The sequence below is a fragment of the Odontesthes bonariensis genome, chromosome 11 (genome assembly GCF_027942865.1).
Source record: "Odontesthes bonariensis isolate fOdoBon6 chromosome 11, fOdoBon6.hap1, whole genome shotgun sequence".
Classification (NCBI taxonomy): Eukaryota; Metazoa; Chordata; class Actinopteri; order Atheriniformes; family Atherinopsidae; genus Odontesthes; species Odontesthes bonariensis.
Genome location: NC_134516.1, coordinates 32064886 through 32086774, shown reverse-complemented (window position 1 = coordinate 32086774; position 21889 = coordinate 32064886). Strand labels below are relative to the sequence as shown.

General features: G+C 43.0%; 7 non-coding genes across 7 annotated transcripts; all 7 read left to right on the top strand.

The window, feature by feature from the left end:
• The first annotated feature begins 4349 nt into the window (after positions 1-4349).
• trnas-gcu (transfer RNA serine (anticodon GCU)) lies at positions 4350-4431 on the top strand. Its single transcript has one exon. It is a non-coding gene; the product is annotated as a tRNA-Ser (tRNA).
• Positions 4432-15756: 11325 nt separating this feature from the next.
• On the top strand, positions 15757-15838 carry trnas-cga (transfer RNA serine (anticodon CGA)). The gene has a single exon. It is a non-coding gene; the product is annotated as a tRNA-Ser (tRNA).
• Positions 15839-16503: 665 nt separating this feature from the next.
• trnas-aga (transfer RNA serine (anticodon AGA)) lies at positions 16504-16585 on the top strand. Its single transcript has one exon. It is a non-coding gene; the product is annotated as a tRNA-Ser (tRNA).
• A 647-nt stretch (positions 16586-17232) lies between these two features.
• Positions 17233-17306, top strand: trnat-agu (transfer RNA threonine (anticodon AGU)). Its single transcript has one exon. It is a non-coding gene; the product is annotated as a tRNA-Thr (tRNA).
• A 619-nt stretch (positions 17307-17925) lies between these two features.
• trnat-agu (transfer RNA threonine (anticodon AGU)) lies at positions 17926-17999 on the top strand. Its single transcript has one exon. It is a non-coding gene; the product is annotated as a tRNA-Thr (tRNA).
• A 304-nt stretch (positions 18000-18303) lies between these two features.
• trnat-cgu (transfer RNA threonine (anticodon CGU)) lies at positions 18304-18377 on the top strand. Its single transcript has one exon. It is a non-coding gene; the product is annotated as a tRNA-Thr (tRNA).
• Positions 18378-18599: 222 nt separating this feature from the next.
• trnat-agu (transfer RNA threonine (anticodon AGU)) lies at positions 18600-18673 on the top strand. The gene has a single exon. It is a non-coding gene; the product is annotated as a tRNA-Thr (tRNA).
• Positions 18674-21889: the final 3216 nt, after the last annotated feature.

The window sequence follows — 21889 nt, the reverse complement described above, 5'->3', positions numbered from 1 at the left end:
AAACTGACCAGTGTTAAAATGGAAGTAAAACAAAAATGGGAAGAGGAATTGAATTTTGACATCACAATGGAAAACTGGTTAGATTCACTAAAAGGAAATATAAAAATTACACAATCAAGATATTGGAATGAATTTGCATGGAAAATACAACAGAGATTTTTCATTACACCGGAGAAATGTAGCCGAACGCAAACAGGGAAAAATTGCTGGAGGAACTGTGGAGAACAAAGAGCAAACTACAGTCACATATTTTTTGTATGTCCAGTATTAAACACATTCTGGGAAGGATTTGAAAAAGCTGTGAAATACATCTTGAGTATAAAACAAACCCTGACTGTAGAGAACCTATTAGGCATTAATATCTCAAGTAAAATTAAACCAACAAATCAAAAGTTATTCCATATATTGCGTATTTCTGCAATAAAACAAATAACAAAAGCGTGGAAACAACCAATACCACCAAACCTTGATAATTGGTATAATACAATAGAAAATATTTTGAATATGGAGAAACTTACTTTATGCTCCAGAAATCAATTACATAAATGGTATAAACTATATCCAAATAGCATAGTACTTAAAATAACAAGCTATTTTAACAGAACAGATTGAAATAAATATAATTAAAACAAAGCATCCACCTACTAACCCATACCCCCACGCATACACGTACATGAACACGCGCACACACACACATTTATGATCTATCTATCTACTAAAATATTGGGCGGTTTCCTCTTTTCTTTTCTTTTTCCTTTTATTTATTTATTTATTTATTTTTCTTCTTGCCCCTCCCCCTTATTGGCTTTGCGGTATGAACAATATATGTAAGCCGTTGGATTTTATTTTTCCTTTTACTTCTCCCCGGCACTTATCAGTTTACTTCACTTGTTACCATTCTTTATGGACAAAAAAAAAAAAAAAAATGTTTGCAAGATGGAACTGCAATCAAAAGAAATGTTTCTATGACCATGTGAAACTTGCAATAAAGTATTAAAAAAAAGAAGTGGAAAAGAGCCCTGGAGAAAATAAAATGCTTGTCCCCTGCAGAACCACACGAAAGATCTGTTTGGGAGAAGCCTTCTGTGCTCCTGTGGGTTCCACAAGGTAAATGAAATGATTTTCTAAGTCCTGATAAGTCACTGCAGCATGTGGATTTATTTATTGAACAATATATATCTGCATAATTCTGGAGAAAACTGTGAGTGTAGGATTCTGTGTTGCATGTAGCAATACCCCCCCCCCCCCAGCCAGCAAATCTGTCATCAGTCCCCGGCTCCAGTAAGGCAGCAGAGGTTCAGATGGAGGCAGGTCGAGTCCGAGTCGGCGCAGAGACAGAGAGAGGGGACACAGAGACAGAGAGAGGAGACACAGAGACAGGGAGAGGAGACACAGAGGCAGGGAGAGGGGACACAGAGGCAGGGAGAGGAGACACAGAGGCAGGGAGAGGAGACACAGAGGCAAGGAGAGGAGACACAGAGACAGGGAGAGGAGACACAGAGGCAAGGAGAGGAGACACAGAGACAGGACAAACTAAGCAACACAGCGCATAGGAGTGGAATATTTATTGGCCCAGACCAACAGAGGTGACCTCCTGGCTCCATCGCAGGTCCCTGAAGTCCCCTCGCAGGTGCCTGAGGAGGAGGAGGAGCCGGATGACACCTTCAGCACGCCTGACATTGTCGGCCAGTCAGCTGCGATAGGGGCTGGTGATCCTCCGAGTGCTGTGATGGGTGACGCTGAACCCAGACCCCTCGTCACAGAGGTCAATAACACTTTCTGTAACACCTTACTCTAAAGCACAATATTTAACTGAAGTAAATGTGGTTACATTTTAATAAGATAAATGAATGTAAAATCAGCATGGCTCACATATTAGAAACAAGAGCAAGCTCCCTTTTCATATGCTCCCTCATTTCTCCACTTACAATCTACAGATGCTCCTGCTTTTTCTCAGGCTCCTCAACCACAAGCTCCTCCAGAGTGCCTTCCAGGTGCCCAGCCAAGGCAACCTGCCTGGAGGCTGAACAAAGCTGCCCAGGAGGATGAGGAGCGAATGGCAAGGGGGGAACAGCCCCGGAAGAGGCAGAAAAAGGAGACATACCACTACACCTGCAAAGTGTGTGGCCAGGACAAAAACAAGCAGACCGGACACACCCAGCTAAAGGGGCGGTGGTACAGTCCAGAGTCAGGACAGACCCTGGATGGCTGGAGGAAGAGTGGAGGCCTATAGTCACCATTACTTGTCTCTCTCTGTTGTTTGTCTGTCTGTCTCTGGGTTGTTCCGGTCCGTCTCTCGGTCTGTTGGCGTGGATATGTGACAGGGCCAGAGCTGAGGTGCACAGTGTGGGAGCTGCTGTGTGTGTGTGTGTGTGTGTGTGTGTGTGTGTGTGTGTGTGTGTGTGTGAGTGTGCCAATAGTTCTGTTCTGTTCGGTTCGGTTTCAGTGAGACAGGAGGGACGGCCATGTACATACTTAATGCACTCCTGACCTCCTGAACGATATGTATATAGTGTATGTTAAATTAAATTTAATAATTTTTGCCAAGAAAAGCCTTCATGTTTTTATTTAATTTCCTCTTGAATAACAGGACAGTGAGTGTCATCCACTGAATGTGATTGTGAAAACCAAAGCCAGAATCATTTACATTTATTCACAAAACACAACACTCTTTGCTGCTCAATTTGGAATTTGTTTTATTCATTTGTGCTGCACAGATGTAGTCTATCAAATAATTTAGATTACAATAAAGAAGGAGGGGAAACATGATGGGAGAGTGATTTACATTTACAGTTATAGATTGTTAATACTGTTTTAACTTCAAATGTAGCACATGGCAATTTGAGTTAATTATTTGAATATTGTATCATATTCATTTACTCATATTAAATGCATTCATGTGCGTAATTGCATAATCACAGGGTTATTACTTTGGTGATTTGTATGGAAAAAGAGTTCCTGTGTTAAAAATGACTACGTTGCCCAAAATACATTGCGAGACGAGAGAGCAGGCTAAGATGCAAGTGATATTGCCACAGCACCGGTTCGTATCCCGCAAGAGACATGACACTTAAAGTGATGATAAACATTGCAATAAGTGCAGAACTGTGTGTAAACAATGTTGAGAAGATAGAAGAGTAGATAAAAAATATATATAGTGTACATTCTCCTCTTTTTTCCTCCTTTTCTTTCTCTCTCTTTCCCCCCCCCCCTTTCCTCTCTTTTTTCTTTCCCCTCGCCGGGCAGTCCCTTTTGCCCCATTTTTGGCCGAGCGGTTAAGGCGATGGACTGCTAATCCATTGTGCTTTGCACGCATGGGTTTGATTCCCATTCTCGTCGGCTTTCCATGTCAAGTTCTGTTCTAGGTTGTTAAAATTTCTCATTCTACTTCTTACAAGCAGGCTTTTCAAATAATGCTTCTGTCGCAATATGTTTATTTGCCTACACGAAGTACATTTGAGCGATTGAATCTATCATGAAGAATTTTGAGTGTGACTTCAGGCTAATGTGAAAGAGCTGTCTTTCTTTCAGTTTGCATCCACCTTTGGCACATCCAGCTGTTAATCATTTCCTCCACAGAGGACAAAGGAAAGACAACTGGAGAATGCGGGCGTCGATCCCGCTACCTCTCACATGCTAAGCGAGCGCTCTACCATTTGAGCTAATTCCCCTTTGGTTTATGTATTCTTAGAGCTTCCAAATTAACGAACCATTTCTGACCAAACGATCCATTCCTTGATACATAAAAAGGAATAGATCTCACAACTGAAGCTTGTTGGTTTTTATCAGTGTTTTTCAGAGTGGTTGAATGTATCAAGTAGAGTCTTGCGTTCGATCAGTGAGACATGGAAAATCCGTAGTGTTTCATGGTTTGGCAGATTCTTTTTTCTTTCCGATTTTAAACTAATTTGAATTTGCACATTAGTTGGTTTGTCTTTATAAGATGATCATTAAAGCCTCTCACCAGAAGAGCACCTAAAAGATTTCTGAGGAGTGCGGACATCAATCCCGCCACATTTTGCCTGGAAAGCAAGCCCTTTATAATTTGACATAGTTTTTCTTCCATATTTGGGTATATTCTGAAGAGATTGTAATAACCCCAACCTTAAATTTGACTTATCCTAAGTGGAATTGCTTTTGTTTCGCCCAATTTTAAATCAAACAACCTCAAACATCCCTATATGGTACCACATTTAGATAATAATGATTCTATTTTTGTGAAAGGAGGATAAATTCATACCCTCTTCACGCGAGGCCATTGTATCTAATGAGGCTCCAATTTTGAGATCAAAATTATACCAGCTCTAGTTTAAGACGGAATTTTTTATGGTCAAACTTACAAGAGAGAGGACGAGGTGGCCGAGTGGTTAAGGCGATGGACTGCTAATCCATTGTGCTTTGCACGCATGGGTTCGAATCCCATTCTCGTCGGCTTTGCATGTCAAGTTCTCTTCTAGTTTGTTAAAATTTCTCATTCAACTACTTACAAGCAGGCTTTTCAAACATTGCTTCTGTCGCAATATGTTTATTTGCCTACACCAAGTACATTTGGGTGATTTAATCTATCATGAAGAATTTTGAGTGTGACTTCAGGCTAATGTGAAAGAGCTGTCTTTCTTTCAGTTTGCATCCACCTTTGCCACATCCAGCTGTTAATCATTTCCTCCACAGTGGACAAAGGAAAGACAACTGGAGAATGCGGGCGTTTATCCCGCTACCTCTCACATGCTAAGCGAGCGCTCTACCATTTGAGCTAATTCCCCTTCGGTTGATGTATTCTTAGAGCTTCCAAATTAACAAACCATTTCTGACCAAACGATCCATTCCTTGATACATAAAAAGGAATAGATCTCACAACTGAAGCTTTTTGGTTTTTATCAGTGTTTTTCAGAGTGGTTGAATGTATCAAGTAGAGTCTTGCGTTCGATCAGTGAGACATGGAAAATCCGTAGTGTTTCATGGTTTGGCAGATTCTTTTTTCTTTCCGATTTTAAACAAATTTGAATTTGCACATTAGTTGGTTTGCCTTTATAAGATGATCATTAAGGCCTCTCACCAGAAGAGCACCGAAAAGATTTCTGAGGAGTGCGGACATCAATCCCACCACATTTTGCCTGGAAAGCAAGCCCTTTATAATTTGACATAGTTTGTTTTCCATATCTGGGTATATTCTGAAGAGATTGTAATAACCCCAACCTTAAATTTGACTTATCCTAAGTGCAATTGCTTTTGTTTCGCCCAATTTTAAATCAAACAACCTCAAACATCCCTACATGGTACCACATTTAGATAATAATGATTCTATTTTTGTTAAAGGAGGATAAATTCATATCCTCTGAACGCAAGACCATTGTATCTAATGAGGCTCCAATTTTGAGATCAAAATTATACCAGCTGTCGTTTAAGATGGAATTTTTTATGGTCAAACTTACAAGAGAGAGGACGAGGTGGCCGTACCCTCTGCCAACTGGCCGTCAAACAAGTTCCTAACAAATTCCTAACAGTCCTAACAAATTCCTAACACATTCCTAACAGTCCTAACAAAGTCCTAACAAATCCTAACAAGTCCTAACATTTGACGTGTTTCGTCATCACCTAAGTCATGCGCAGTGGTGGTCGATGGGAAAAACAAAAACAAGTTTCCCGCTACTGTCTCCCAACTTTTGACTCCCGTTTAAAATCGAGATAAAATTGGTATGTATGGTGAATAGATTATTTAATCCGTTTAATATAGTTTAACCTGACTCTGTCCGTATCTGTGCGTCGTTCTGTTGGTTTAAAATATCCTTTCAAGCGTTATTGTCTTATTTTAACGCTCCTTCCTGGCGTTTTTTTTTTACTATCATTTGGCTAAAATTTTAGTTTTTTGGGATGACGAAGACAGGGAAGCCCGATTCGTATTGGGCTGGTGTTATGCAGCTGTATGCTCAGGGAAAGTTCAAGTTTTCCACTGGGAAGAGACCTGGAACCAGAAGATGGAGGGCTGTCATTGAGCGGATAGACGCTTGTCCACTGACTCCTGTCTTCAACCAGAAAGTCCGGACAACCGACATATTTGGAAAAGAAATCCCCTGCAATTGTGGTTATCATAAGGTGAGTTAAACTTTTTTATTTATTTACAATAGATGGAAAAAAAAAGCTATGTTTCACACTGCAATATGTGACTGTTAAAAGTTGTGAGTGTTTCACAGATTTTTACCTTTCTGAATATATAAGACACAAAATCTAATTAGAAATTGTTCTAAAATTGATTGTTCTAAAACACTGGAAAGAATTTAATGTTTTATTACAAAAGTTTTTCAAGCTTTAGCAACAAATTCAATGTTGTTTTTCCACAGTCAGGTGAGCAGGCAGGTTCAACAAGGGTTCAATCCGAAATGTCAGGTGCAGGGACAGCGTCAGATTTCCAGGCCAACCAGAGCAGCCAAGGTGTACCTAGGGCCCCAGCAGATCCAGCTGCACAGAGCAGTTCAAATGTAAACCCAGCCATGCACAGGAGCTCAAGTGTAGCCGCAGCTGCAGCAGATCCAGCCGCACAGAGCAGTTCAAATGTAAACCCGGCCATGCACAGGAGCTCAAGTGTAGCCGCAGCTGCAGCAGATCCAGCCGCACAGAGCAGTTCAAATGTAAACCCGGCCATGCACAGGAGCTCAAGTGTAGCCGCAGCTGCAGCAGATCCAGCCGCACAGAGCAGTTCAAATGTAGGCAAAGTTCCAGCTGACCCCACAGCACAGAGGAGCTCAAATTCAGGAAGATGTCAACCTCAAAGCATCTCAGTCAGTCAAACCCCAGAGCAGATACAGAGTGCATTATGTAGTGCAAACATCAACGTGGAAGATTTTAATGAACACTTGTCTGACTTTCATGCAGAACAATGTTGTGAGCAATGTGGGAAAAAGGTCAAGGGTGCAGTTGGGCTGCTTCAACATATTGAAGAAGGTCATGACCCACCACACCAAATATCAGCATCTCAACCACACCAACTACCAGCATTCAAACCACCACAACATGGGAAACCAGCAACACCACCCCAACAACCACCACTTCAGCCACAGCAGTGCCTTCCACCAGTGCAACGCCCGCAGCCAATTCCAACCTTAAACAACATGTTGAACAAGACAAAACAGAAGCAACACGATTCAGATAAAACTGGTCAAAACCAGCAATCTAGTGACTGCTCTTGTCCACCTTAGGCCTCCAGAGGTGAATTGGGTGAGTTTTCTTCCCAAGCAGTTTGTGCGGGTCATCAAGCCGGCAGACCAGGAGTGGATTGCACAGTGCCTTTACCACCCCACAGGCCAGTTTAGACAACGGTTCTCCCAAAACTGGTTTCATCCACCCAGTCCACCAAAGGTAGTGACTGCACCTCCGGATCCCCTGGTCTACTTCAGGCAGCGGATGTTTCTGTGGGCACCTATGCGGATGTGGGGTATTTCACTGAAATGTCAACAGTGCAACACCAAGATGCACCACTCTGGGATCTACACAAAGGTCAGAGAAGTCGTTGACCTGGATTCAAGGTACTATTTGATTGGAGGAGATTATCCACGATGCAGTAAATGCATGATTCCTGTCTGTCCGTGGAGCACTGAGGTTTTAAGCCAATTAGATCCAGCCCACAGAAACAAGTTTCCAGCTACTCTCACCACACAGCTGGCTCTGGACAAAAGGTGCGTGACTTTGCTGAAACCGCGGACTGTTGGAAATAGCTCCAGTTATGTGCAGCAAGCTTTAGAAGAGCTGCACAGTGAGGAGTGGGCAAAGCGCACCATTGAGTATATGTCTGACTGTGAGCGTCACAAAAAGAAGAGTGTCTTAGCCAGGAGCCATGAAGTTGCCTACCAGAATCCGCCACGGTTTTGCCCTCTTCCTCTTGCACAGTGGTTTCAGACTGTGCATGCCAATGAAATACTGAGTCACTTGTCTGAGATGAAGGGTGTCATCACCTCAACATACGGCAGGATTTTAAAGCTTGACTCTACCAAAAAGGTAAAGTAAAACACCTCTAAAATTTTGTCAATTCTAATTATTATTTGCATTCTGATGTTCTTGCTTTTGATTTTCTTTACACCAAACAGATCACCAAAAAGCTTGCTGGTGGCATTTCTGAGACGGCTACGTGGATGACGAACATCACCAACGAACATGGCCAAGCTCTGAACTGTGTGCTGACCACAGGTGAGGGAGCAGGTTTGGAGGAACTGTGCCAAGGGATTGTCCTGCGCTACCAGAATGCTGGAGAACCAGAGCCAAAGATCCTTTACGTTGACAGAGACTGCTGCAGTGCATCAGGTTTGTGATCTTCAGACTTTGTTGCACTTCATTGTAACATTAGTTTACAGTTCAAAGTTTAAAACATTTTAAACTTTAAATTGAAAACCTGATTCAAAAGAAAGAAATGTGTTTTTAACAAGGTATAATCTGGCAACAGTTATGTTTTATGTCACAACTTTAATACCATAAGCCCTGAGTCATCATGAAAAAGGAATAAAGAAATACTGTAGAATGTATTTGTGTTTTATTGTGCTTATTTTTTGTCTAAGCAGGTGCGCCTCCGTGGTTTCGGCCGTGGAAGACTACAGTGAGACTGGACATCTTTCATTACATGAGATGATTCCCAACCGGTCTCACCACAGAGCATCATCCTCTTTATGGCACATTCTGCTCCAAGTTGTCCTCCTGCATTTTCGAATGGGATCAAGATGATGTCAGCTGCCTTAAAGGATAAGACCGTTTTTTTGACATTGGGCCCTTGATTTCACATTATAACATGATGTTCTACTCACCCCTGCTTGTTGTTGGTCATTCGGAGCTGTTCCGAAGATATTCGCGAGGCGTCTGGCTAATTTTGAATTTTAGCTGAATGAATAAATAGGCAGCAGGTCTGTGGGCTGTCTGTGGCAGTAGCACGAGGACGTCAGTAACACCCACTTTAGGACGAAAAAAACAAAATTACAATAACCCGGATTTTTTTAAGTAAGCGACGCACCTCCACGTTATCAGTGCTAGTGTAGAGTAATTAATAAATTATAAACAGCATAGTTTGTGCCTGTATAAGCTTGCCCATAGGAAACCGTTTCATGGCCGAATATCTCAAGAGAGCAGCCAGACGCCTCGCGAATATCTTTGGAACAGCTCCAAATGTTCAACAACAAGCAGGGGTGAGTAGAACATCATGTTATAATGTGAAATCAAGGGCCCAATGTAAAAAAAACGGTCTTATCCTTTAAAGAAGCCAAGAGCTCAGAGCTGAGGAAAAAGTATCCTGGTCAACCTCCCACAGAAGCACAAGTTTTGGCCAACATTAGCTCCAGTGAGCTTGCTAAACATTGTAGAAGAAGAACCAGAGGGGTAGAAGAAACCCGGAAACATTCAGGGATTATTAAAGTCCATGTGGGAACTGACTGACACCACATGTTTACGCCTAATCAACCCTGAGAGCATGACTCGTGTGTGGCGAGTGCAGCAGAAGCACCTACCATGCATCCAAGACCCACCTGGTGTTGAACTATATACTAAGCTTGGCTCAACACAAAAGGGAGACAAAGAAGTTCAAACCTTCAGATGTGGCAGGGGGTCGTCTTCAGTTGAAAGCTTTCATCGACATCAGTGCTCCTTCATCCCAGGTAAACAGTAAATTGCTATATTTGATGTCATTCATTGCTGTCACACCTTCCAGATTTTTATCTGTACATCTAAAATTGTTAAATCAGCATCATTTCTGAAAAGAAAATGCAAAGAAAATTTGTCATTTCATAAATGCAGCTAATCTTTGCCACATTGTTTTTTTTTAAGGATGGAGAAGCAATGCCATGCACACTCAGATGTATATGCTTGAGGGTGGATCCAGATGGAACATGAAAAGAGCCCAAGAAGCTTTAGATGCGAGTCGCAGATCTCACACTGAACTCTACGATGTTCGTCTGATGTCCAACATTAACACCCTGAGCATCAGAGTGCTGGGTCATGCCCTCTTGCCAGAGTTCATTCCCCCAGGCTGTCCAACTGGTATTGGACCTTTACCTCACAAATTCCACAAAAATACAAATTTTCGCACATCAAATTTGTAAACTTAAAATATGGTTGTAAGTGTACTTTATGATTGACTTTGTAGGTGAGCGGATTGCTGTGGAGTATCTTCTTGCTCAGTCAGACAGGGGAGACCTGTTAGGTCCCCAGCAGGACAGCGAACTGGGAGTTGTTTTGCCAGAGATGCAAGCCGATGTTCAGGAGGAGGACAGTGCTGATGGTACCATCAGTGACGTCACTGACATCGTCTTGGAGAGCCCCTCCAGGGTGCTGCAGTGTGAGCAGTTGGAGATATCAGCCCCTAATATTCCTTTTCTCCAGGAAGGGTCATCTCCCATGTCATCTCAGGTAATGTGATCATTTCATTAGAATGATTTGATTTATTTTTAATTACAAAAATTCACTTGCATGTATTGTGAATAATTTGTCTCATTAACAGAACCAATAAGCATCACGTGTTGCATGCTTATATATGGGCCTTTCCCCTTGTTCTAATTGATCAGATTTTGATGGTTGGCAGTCATCATGACTGTTAGTGAACAGTTTATGATGATCATTTGAATGATGAAAAAAAAATATTTCAATCTTTTATGTTAGAAAGACCTTGACATCAGGGACCAAAATCTGAAATGGATATCATGAATACAGAGAAAAGTTTTTTTTTTGCAGTCCAAGGATATGAGGAATCTATGCTGTCTTTTCTATATGTTTTCAGGAAACTAGTCTCGATGCAAGCCCTGCTTCTCCCACTCGGACTGTTGATCCAGTCAGAGATCTGCTTACTGATGACAACTCCTTTAGTGGACCAAGCAGCAGTTCATCCCAGGTATAGTGAGACCCCTATGGGTCCATTGTGTTTGGTTAGAATATGAACCACTTTGTTTCGTAGCTGGTTTATGTTATATGGACAATTAGGGGACGTAGTTAGTCTTGCTTAGAAATCAGGCTTTGGCTCAGCTTGATCTACAGGTTCTTTTCCACTTTTATTATTTGGGTTAGTGTTGGTAGGCTTGCTTGCTATTCTCAGCACCTACACCTGCATACTTCATTCATGCACACCACGGACAGCACTTGATGTTACGCTTTGATTTACTTTATTTTTATTGAACAAGATATTTCTCTTTTTTTTCTTTGCTACAAATATGGATTATCCAGTCCGATACCAGTGGTGCATTCACAGAAGATGACTCGTTCAGCAGTCCCAGGAAATTGTTTCAGGTAACATTAAAAATCAGTATTTTTATACATTTACTGTGTGCATGTGTATCTGTATATAAATTAATTTTCCTTTAAGGAGACCCGGTGTGACTCCAGAGGTTTTCCTGGATGGGAGGCTGTTGACAACTTGGCAGAGTATCTTTTGAACCTCAATCGGCTCATCAGCTTCTCGGAAACGCAGTGGGTCTGCACCTGGTCAGCAAGCAGCTGAAAGGTAACCTGTCTGATATTTGACACAATGCATAATTTGTTTGCTTACTGACTAGTAAAAGCCAAGTCAAGTTTTGCAATTCCTATTTTTATGTCTTAGCATTTTAGTTTTAAGATTAGGAGATTAATACAGTAATAATAATTAATACTATTGCATTTCATGGCTGCTCCATTCAAATTAGTTTAAAGGAACTTGCATTTTTCTGCAATTTTAATGACCTTCTTTTCACACAGACTGTTCATGACCCATGGCCAGGCTGCCCAGAGACCTGACACCAACAGAATCTCTGAGTGCATTTGCCTCAAGCTGTTAAAAGAATACCAACAAGCGAGAAACCGACCAAAAGACTGCAAGGGAAAAGTTCTGCCCATTCCACAGTCAATCGTGCAAACTCACTGTCATGTCAAACAGCTGCTTGAAGACTCCCAGCCCATACAAGACCAGACCAACTTGTTGTTAGTCACCATCAACAACACCACTGCGTGTGCTTGGTAAGATGCCTTTTTTATTTTGAATATATTTTTGCACTTTACAGATGGGCTTGTCTTTGAAAAGTAAACAGTTTCTATTGTACTATTTTTCAGGTTACATGAGCGACAGAAAAGAACAGACTCTACTCCAAGGTGTGCAGCTTCCTCAGAAGGTCTCCGTGGCTGAATCTTTCCTGCCAGAAGCAAGACAGCTTCCCTCCATTCCTGTGGAACATGGACATAAACGCATGGAGTTTCAGGAACCTGAAAACAGAGAAGGCGAGGCACTGATCCGTTCACACGTTGGTGGTAGAACTGGCTCTGCATAGCATTATCCTCCTTATTCTAACACTGTTTCATCATCCACACACTAGTCAGGTCACTTTTTTCATGCCCCAGCTCCTGACTGCTGTTTGTATGCACAGAGTCAGCAGCCACCATCACCTGCTTGGTCCTACTATGAGCAGAATCAGATGCCACAAACTCTGCCCACTTCTTCGGGTTTCTGCTACAGTCCATCAGCCCCAGTCTTGCCCCCATTTAGACAAGGACAGTTCCCACCCCTGCCATCTCCTCTGGCTCCATGGTATCAGGACCATACACCACCACTTCATGCATCAGCTCCAGCAGCTCCAGCAGCTCCAGCAGCTCCAGCAGCTCCAGCAGCTCCAGCAGCTCCAGCAGCTCCAGCAGCTCCAGCAGCTCCAGCAGCTCCAGCAGCTGCAGCAGCTGCAGCAGCTGCAGCAGCTCCAGCAGCTGCAGCAGCAGCATCACCATCAGATCTGCTTTCAGCAAACACGAATCGCTACAGGAGGTGGAGACAGAATAGGGCAGAACAAGAAGAGCAGGATCGCCTGGCAAGAGGGGAACCTCCCACAAAGCGGCAGTGGAAACCGGACTACCACTATCAATGTTCAGTTTGTGGTCAGGCCAAAAATAAAAGCACTGGCCATACACAGACTAAAGGGAAATGGTATTGTCCAGCCTCTGGACAGACCATTTTGGAATGGAGAGAATCTCTTGCAAAGAAATGATTTTCTTTGTTACAGTTTGTTTGTTTGTTACTCTGTTGTTTTAATGTAAAATTTTTTTGAAGAATATGATTGACACTGTGTTTTGATTTAACACTGGTTTGTAGTAGATGTGATCAGTCTGAAGAAAAACGTTTGATCTGGAATATTCTCCCAGTTGTTTTGTTTTAGTCAGCCTTTACACATGTCCAGAAGAAACGACAGATCAGTGTATGCAGCTGTGTAAGACTAAATAAATTTCACTGATCATAATTTGTTTGTGTTGTATCATATAAATTCTGTTGGACCTCAATAGTAATAGTATAAACAGAAAACAACCAAAATAGTCATAATTCTGATTCTCTGCTAAATTTAACATAAATTTAAAATGTAAAAAGTATTAAGTAAAGGTTGCGAAAAGTTAACCAGGAAAGAAGCACAAGTTCCTTAGACCATTTGATGAAATAAAACAAAGGCCAGACGTGTCGTTGATCACATGAACTTCTGCACAGATTGATCTCTGAAGACACAGCTTCTTCCTCTGACCCATTTCGAATACTGACCATTTCTAACAAACAAAAAAAAGCTTTTTCTTGATCGCCATAACTTAGGTCTGTCATAGGAGTTGAAGTACTTCATGAAAATGATGATTTGTAACCGTTGCATGTCAAAGGTGAACAAGCATGTATGTTGTTGTCGTGGCCGAGAGGTTAAGGCGATGGATTAGAAATCCATTTTAGTCTCCCTGTGCAGGTTCGACTCCTGCTGACAACAATAACATTATTGACCCAGGGTTGCGAAAAGTTAACCAGGAAAGAAGCACAATTTCCTTAGACCATTTGATGAAATAAAACAAAGGCCAGACGTGTCGTTGATCGTATGAATTATTGCACAGATTGATCTCTGAAGACACAACTCGTTCCTCTTGTCGTGGCCGAGAGGTTAAGGCGATGGATTAGAAATCCATTGGGGTCTCCCCGCGCAGGTTCTTCAACCCAATCAGGAGATGCTGCTGTCCCCTTTGCCTCCCCCTCCCACTTTTCTGTTTCTGGAAGTCAGGTGAAGAGGCAGTTGGAGAGACTGAACCGGAACAAGGCTGCAGGTCCAGATGGTGTCAGCCCCCGAGTCCTGAAGGCCTGTGCAGAGCAGCTCTGTGGGATTCTGCAACACCTTTTCAACCTTAGCTTGACCCAAGAGAAGGTACCAATGTTGTGGAAGACATCCTGTCTGGTTCCGGTACCAAAGAAAACTCACCCTTCAGACATCAATGACTACAGACCTGTTGCCCTGACATCCCACATCATGAAGGTCCTGGAGAGACTCCTGTTGACCCACCTGTGTAAGCAAACCAGCACATATCAGGACCCCCTGCAGATTGCTTATCGCCATGGAGTTGGAGTTGAAAACGCTATCATACACCTGCTTCAACAAACCCACTGTCATCTGGACAAAGCAGGCAGCACTGTGAGGATCATGTTCTTTGATTTCTCCAGTGCATTTAACACAATCCAGCCTGATCTGCTTCGTCTGAAACTCCAGAAGACTCAGGTGGAGGCCTCAACAATCACCTGGATTAATGACTACCTGACAAACAGACCACAGTTTGTCAGACTGAAGAATTGTGTGACTAAACAGGTGATCAGCAGCACAGGAGCACCACAGGGGACTGTACTCTCACCATTCCTTTTTGCTCTCTACACTTCAGACTTCCAGTACAAGTCAGACTCCTGTCATCTACAGAAATATTCAGATGACTCTGCAGTAGTCGGGTGTATCAGAGATGAACAAGAAGCTGAGTACAGAGAGCTGGTGGACCGCTTTGTGGCATTGTGTGGGAACAATCATCTCATCTTGAATGTTAACAAAACAAAGGAGATGATTGTAGATTTCAGGAGAAACAGGGTCAGATCAAACCCTGTTTCCATCATGGGAGAAGAAGTGGAGGTAGTTGAGGAATATAAATACCTTGGTGTTCATGTGGACAACAAACTGGACTGGAGACACAACAGTGAAGCCATCTACAAGAAAGGACAGAGCAGAATGTACTTCTTGAGGAAGCTAAGGTCCTTCAAGGTTTGCAACAAGATGTTGCAGATATTCTACAAGTCTGTTGTTGAGAGCGTCATTTCCTCTTGCGTCATCTGTTGGGGCAGCAGCATCAGAACCAGGGACCTAAAAAGACTCAACAACCTGATAAAGAAGGCTGGTTCTGTTCTGGGGACGACTGTGGAACCTCTGGAGACAATAATGCAAAGAAGGATTTTGCATAAAATCAAGGGAATTATGGACAACCCTGAACATCCTCTCCATGAGACTGTAATCGGAAAACGGTGTCAAAGGTTTCTTCAGTTTGGATGCAAAACGGACCGCTACAGGACATCTTTCCTGCCCACAGCCATCAGCATCTATAATAACTCCTTGATTTAATTGAGCTACATCAACATTTAATTTCCCTCTGGGATAAATAAAGTATTTTTGAATTTGAATTTGAAATTGAAGTCCTGCCGACAACGATAACATTATTGACCCAGGGTTTGCAAAAAGTTAACCTGGAAAGAAGCACAAGTTCCTTTGACCATTTGATGAAATAAAACAAAGGCCAGACGTGTCGTTGATCGTATGAATTATTGCACAGACTGATCTCTGAAGACAAAACTCCTTCCTCTGACCCATTTCGAAGACTGACCATTTCTAACAAACAAAAAATAAGCTTTTTCTTGATCGCCATAACTTAGGTCTGTCTTAGGAGTTGAAGTCCTTCAAGAAGATGATGAGTTGTAAGCATTGAATGTTAAGGGTGAACGCACTTGTGTATGTGGTTGTCGTGGCCGAGAGGTTAAGGCGATGGAGTCGAAATCCATTGGGGTCTCCCTGCGTAGGTTCGAATCCTGCCGACAACGATAACATTATTGACTCAGGGTTGCGAAAAGTTAACCTGGAAAGAAGCACAAGTTCCTTGGACCGTTTGATTAAATAAAACAAAGGCCAGACGTGTCGTTGATGACATGAACTTCTGCACAGATTGATCTCTGAAGAGACAGCTCCTTCCTCTGACCCATTTCGAAGACTGACCATTTCTAACAAACAAAAAATAAGCTTTTTCTTGATCGCCATAACTTAGGTCTGTCTTAGGAGTTGAAGTACTTCATGAAAATGATGATTTGTAACACTTGCATGTCAAAGGAGAACAAGCGTGTATGTCGTTGTCGTGGCCGAGAGGTTAAGGCGATGTGGTCTCCCCGCGCAGGTTCGAATCCTGCTGACAACAATAACTTCACTGACTCAGGGTTGCTAAAAGTTAACCAGGAAAGAAGCACAAGTTCCTTGGACCATTTAAATAAACAAAGGCCAGAGGTGTCGTTGATCGTATGAATTATTGCACAGATTGATCTCTGAAGACACAACTCCTTCCTCTGACCCATTTCGAAGACTGACCATTTCTAACAAACAAAAAAAAAGCTTTTTCTTGATCGCCATAACTTAGGTCTTTCTCAGGAGTTGAAGTACTAAATGAAAATGATCATTTGTAACACTTGCATATCAAAGGTGAACACTCAAGTATGTCGTTGTCGTGGCCGAGAGGTTAAGGCGATGGATTAGAAATCCATTGGGGTCTCCCCGCGCAGGTTCGAGTCCTACCGACAACGATAACATTTTTGACCCAGGGTTGCGAAAATTTAACCTGGAAAGAAGCACAAGTTCCTTAGACCATTTGATGACATAAAACAAAGGCCAGACATGTCGTTGATCGTATGAATTATTGCACAGATTGATCTCTGAAGACACAACTCCTTCCTCTGACCCATTTCCAATACTGACCATTTCTAACAAACAAAAAATAAGCTTTTACTTGATCGCCATAACTTAGGTCTGTCTCAGGAGTTGAAGTCCTTCATGAAAATGATGATTTGTAACACTTGCATGTCAAAGGTGAACAAGCATGTATGTTGTTGTCGTGGACGAGAGGTTAAGATGATGGATGAGAAATCCATTGGAGTCTCCCTGTACATCAACATGGTGCCATAACTGTTTACAGCAGTGCTTCAGGAGTGCTGGACTTCCAAAACAGTCTGTACTTGGAGGCACTTCATCTCATCGCTTTAACTATTCTTGAGGTACAGAAGATGGAACTGGGACTTAATCCAATGTTTTCACATATAGAGATAATTTGAATAACATCAAGCCCTGATTTATGCAGAGATTACATGAATATTGGAAATAAATTACAAAAACCACTTCCTGAGGTGGATCCAGTTCCTGCTCTTTATTCTTTCATCAGTTTTATGAACCATGTGGTTCTGTGGCTTAGTTGGTCAAAGTGCCTGTCTAGTAAACAGGAGATCCTGGGTTCAAATCCCAGCAGTGCCTGTGGGCCTTCAGAGTAAGCTATGACTTAGCATATAAAACAGCTTATTATCAGATTTCTACTAAATGCTTCTCACTGGTCCACTTCATGAAAGTGCGTATAAATAGCACACAGCTTTTAAAGTCTCATTTATGCCTATTTTATGCTTTCAGAGTGTAATTTTCCTCTGTTCACATAACACGTCAAATGGTTAGGGTACAGTACGGTGGAAGTTCTCCTCCTGTCACACTACATAACATCAAAATGAACGTACAAACCGTGAAATAGTCAGAGTTAGAGTAAAAGCTGAGGGCAGGATGCCATTTCCTTGAAATATATAGCAGAAAATAATACGCAAAAGCATAAAAAAGCCTTGTAAAAACACAGTAAATGACTTGGCGTGTAATAAGTACACCGCTTCATGAGATCTGGCTGTAACTGGTGAAAGTGACTTCCTCATGAACACCAGGGTCTGAGTTGAAAACCCAACAATATCTGCAAAATATGATGAAGTTTTGAACCAACTGGAGGCACTTCTACTCATGACTTTAACTATTCTTGAGGTACAGAATCACAAAAAACATTTCCTGAGGTGGATCCAGTTCCTGCTCTTTATTCCTTCATCAGTTTTATGAACCATGTGGCGCTGTGGCTTAGTTGGTGAAAGTGCCTGTCTAGTAAACAGGAGATCCTGGGTTCAAATCCCAGCAGTGCCTTAAGGTGTTATTATGTACATCAACATGGTGCCATAACTGTTTACAGCAGTGCTTCAGGAGTGCTGGACTTCCAAAACAGTCTGTACTTGGAGGCACTTCATCTCATCGCTTTAACTATTCTTGAGGTACAGGAGATTGAACTAAGACTTAATCCAATGTTTTCACATATAGAGATAATTTGAATAACATCAAGCCCTGATTTATGCAGAGATCACATGAATATTGGAAATAAATTACAAAAACCACTTCCTGAGGTGGATCCAGTTCCTGCTCTTTATTCTTTCATCAGTTATCTGAACCATGTGGCGCTGTGGCTTAGTTGGTCAAAGTGCCTGTTTCGTAAACAGGAGATCCTGGGTTCAAATCCCAGCAGTGCCTGAATCTGTTGTTATCAGTGTTCTACTGAATGCTTTGCATTTTTGGTCTTCATCAAATGATGGACCTTTAAATTAGCATAATGGTTATTATGAGTTCTTTGGTCAGAATGATAAAAATGTTTTTTAGAAGTCACAGTTAGTTTTGGGAGAGTCTCTGGAGCTCATTTCCTGAAATTTATCCAGTTCCTGCTCTTTATTCTTTCATCAGTTCTATGAACCAAGTGGAGCTGTGGCTTAGTTGGTCAAAGTGCTTGTCTAGTGAACAGGAGGTCCTGGGTTCAAATCCCAGCAGTGCCTTTAGGTGTTATTATGTACGCCAACATGGTGCCATAACTGTGTACAGCAGTGCTCCAGGAGTGCTGGACTTCCAAAGCAGTCTGTACTTTGAGGCACTTCATATCATGGCTTTAGTTATTCTTGAGGTACAGAAGATTGAACTGGGACTTAATCCAATGTTTTCACATATAGAGATAATTTGAATAACATCAAGCTCTCGTTGTCGTGGTCGAGAGGTTAAGGCGATGGATTAGAAATCCATTGGGGTCTCCCCGCGTAGGTTCAAATCCTGTCATGTCACTTTGGGGAGAAGTGGTACAGGCAATTGGGAGTTTGATGTAACCACACACAGATGTTGTGGTCTATGTTATTAATTATGAATGGTTGTTTTTCACAGGTGTGTCTTCTGTGACAAAGCTGTTTCACCCGTGGAAGTCTGCAGTGCGGCTGGACAGCTTCCACTTCATGAGGCGCTTTAGCTGCGGCCTCACTACAGAGCACCACCCTCTCTATGGCACCTTTTGTGCCAAGATTTCCTCCTGTGTCTTTGAATGGGACCAAGAGGATGTGCAACGTCTGAAGCAGGCCAAGAGAGGGGAGTGGAGGAACAGCCACAGCGGACACCCACCAACTGAAGAACAGCTCCTTGCATCCATCAGCCCAGGGGAACTGAAGAGGCACCGCAGGAGGAGGACACGTGGAGTGGAGGAGATGCGGCGCATGATTTCCGGGCTCCTGGAATCAGTGTGGGACCTGACCGACACCACAGGGCTGCATCTGGTGAACCATGACAGCATGCCCCACGTCTGGGAGAAGCAGCACCCTGCAGGTGTATTACTGTACACAAAGGTGGGGACACTCAAGAAGGGCGGCAAGGAGTTGGACATCCTGAGGTGTGGTAGGGGGTCCTCCTCCCTGGAGAGTTTCCACCGGCACCAGTGTGCATTCGTCCCAGGTACAATCACATCTAGGCATACTTACTGTTTTGTATGTCTTTTTTAAATATGACAGAGAATAGGTTGTTCAATTATTGAAAATAACACAATTAACACTGTCGGGTATTCATATGTATTCACTTAGTATTTTGTTTCTTAGGCTGGCGGTGCAATGCTGTGCATATGCAGATGTATGCTGGAGGGGGTATCGAGGTGGAACATGGGCCGGGCCAAGGAAGCAGTAGACATGGAGGGGGCTTCAACCCTTAGAAGCTTTGACGTTCGCTTGATGTCCCACCTGAACAACCTCAGCCAGCGCGTCCATGGTTGTGCTCTGGTGCCAGAGTTCACTCCACCCGGGAAACCTACTAGTAAGAGATCCAAAACAAACTAAGCAACACTGATTGACCAGAGTATTCCATCCCCTCCTCCTCTCTTCCTTAGGCTGCCCCCTACTCAGAGGACATGCATTTCTGTTGTGTGATGATTGTGCTACTCATGTTGGAGATAGATGTGTATGCATGTCCTTTCTTCATCTTTGTGTTTATACTGGTTACAGGCGAGTGCATAGGAGTGGAATATTTATTGGCCCAGACCAACAGAGGTGACCTCCTGGCTCCATCGCAGGTCCCTGAAGTCCCCTCGCAGGTGCCTGAGGAGGAGGAGGAGCCGGATGACACCTTCAGCACGCCTGACATTGTGGGCCAGTCAGCTGCGATAGGGGCTGGTGATCCTCTGAGTGCTGTGATGGGTGACGCTGAACCCGGACCCCTCGTCACAGAGGTCAATAACACTTTCTGTAACACCTTACTCTAAAACACAATATTTAACTGAAGTAAATGTGGTTACATTTTAATAAGATAAATGAATGTAAAATCAGCATGGCTCACATATTAGAAACAAGAGTGTACATTTATTTGCTTGGTTATTCTTTTTCTCACTTATCACTTTTCAGACCAGTCAATGTGACTCGAGGTGTTGCAGGATGGGAGGCAGTTGATGCCCTAGCATCCTACCTACTAGGCTTGAATCGCACCATCACAGCCTTGTCAGCCAAGGAGGAGGAGGAAATAGTCACAGATACACAGCTCTCCATCCCATGGACAAGGTACAAAATAGTAATTATTTTGTACACCAGAATTAAACATACATTCCATGGGCTGGATGAAGAATATGGATGTCTCTTTCACCATTTAGCTACACCCAGAAGGGAAGAAAGCACGGGCATCAGGAGGACCGTGGAGAGCACAGAGGAAGCCGAGTGGCTCTGCTCCTGGACAGCAGGCTGCAGAGAGGTGCTTTCTATCATTTTGGTTCAATGCAAATCATTGATTAAGAGACAGCACATGTTATTAAGTGTAAATTACTTTATTGCAATATCTACTGACATTGTCACTTTGTTCTTTGCTGCTTTACAACCTTGTTCACAGCCCAGGACTCCGAAGTCCACAGGGTCAGTGAGTGTGTCTGCCTCAGACTGGCCAAGGAGTTCGAGCAGTCACGCAACAGGCCCAAGGACATGAACAGAAAACCCTGCCCATGCCTCAGTCAACTGTGAGTGTGTACAGCCACATTAGACAGCTGCTGAAGGACAGCAGGGTTGTCCTGGTCCAGACGACGCTGGCTCTGGTGCCGGTGAACAACACCACGGTCTCTGCATGGTATGTGTTATTTCATTTACCTTCCCCTTACAGCTAAGACAGTATATACTGTATATAAAAGAATATATCAATATTTAACCTCAAGAAAAAACAAGAAAACCCTCCACCTGCATGCTTGTTAGAAAATATGTAATATACTGTTTGTAATAACCTTAGGGAGGGATGATAGGCTTACACACATAAAATAATGAATGTTTGTCTTGTAGGCTGCTTAGGAGGGACAAGAGGAAGGACAGGAACATGCTGCTGAAAGGTACTGTTCTCCCTCAACATCTGCACCTGGCCAAGAGCCTCTCCCTCCAATCAGCACTCTACCGTCTGCCCCTGTGCAACATGCACACCAACAGATGACCTTTGAGGAGCCAGAAAACCGCGAGGGCGAAGCTTTCCCCCGCCAGCGCATTCAAACAAGCCTGCAGTCATCTCTCCGCCACCTCCACCTCCTCAGTCCCCTCCACAATTTGGGCCAGCTCCGTTCCAGCGAGCTCCCTTTTCATATGCTCCCCCATTTCCCCACTTTCCATCTACACATGCTCCTCCTTTTTCTCAGGCTCCTCAACCACAAGCTCCTCCAGAGTGCCTTCCAGGTGCCCAGCCAAGGCAACCTGCCTGGAGGCTGAACAAAGCTGCCCAGGAGGATG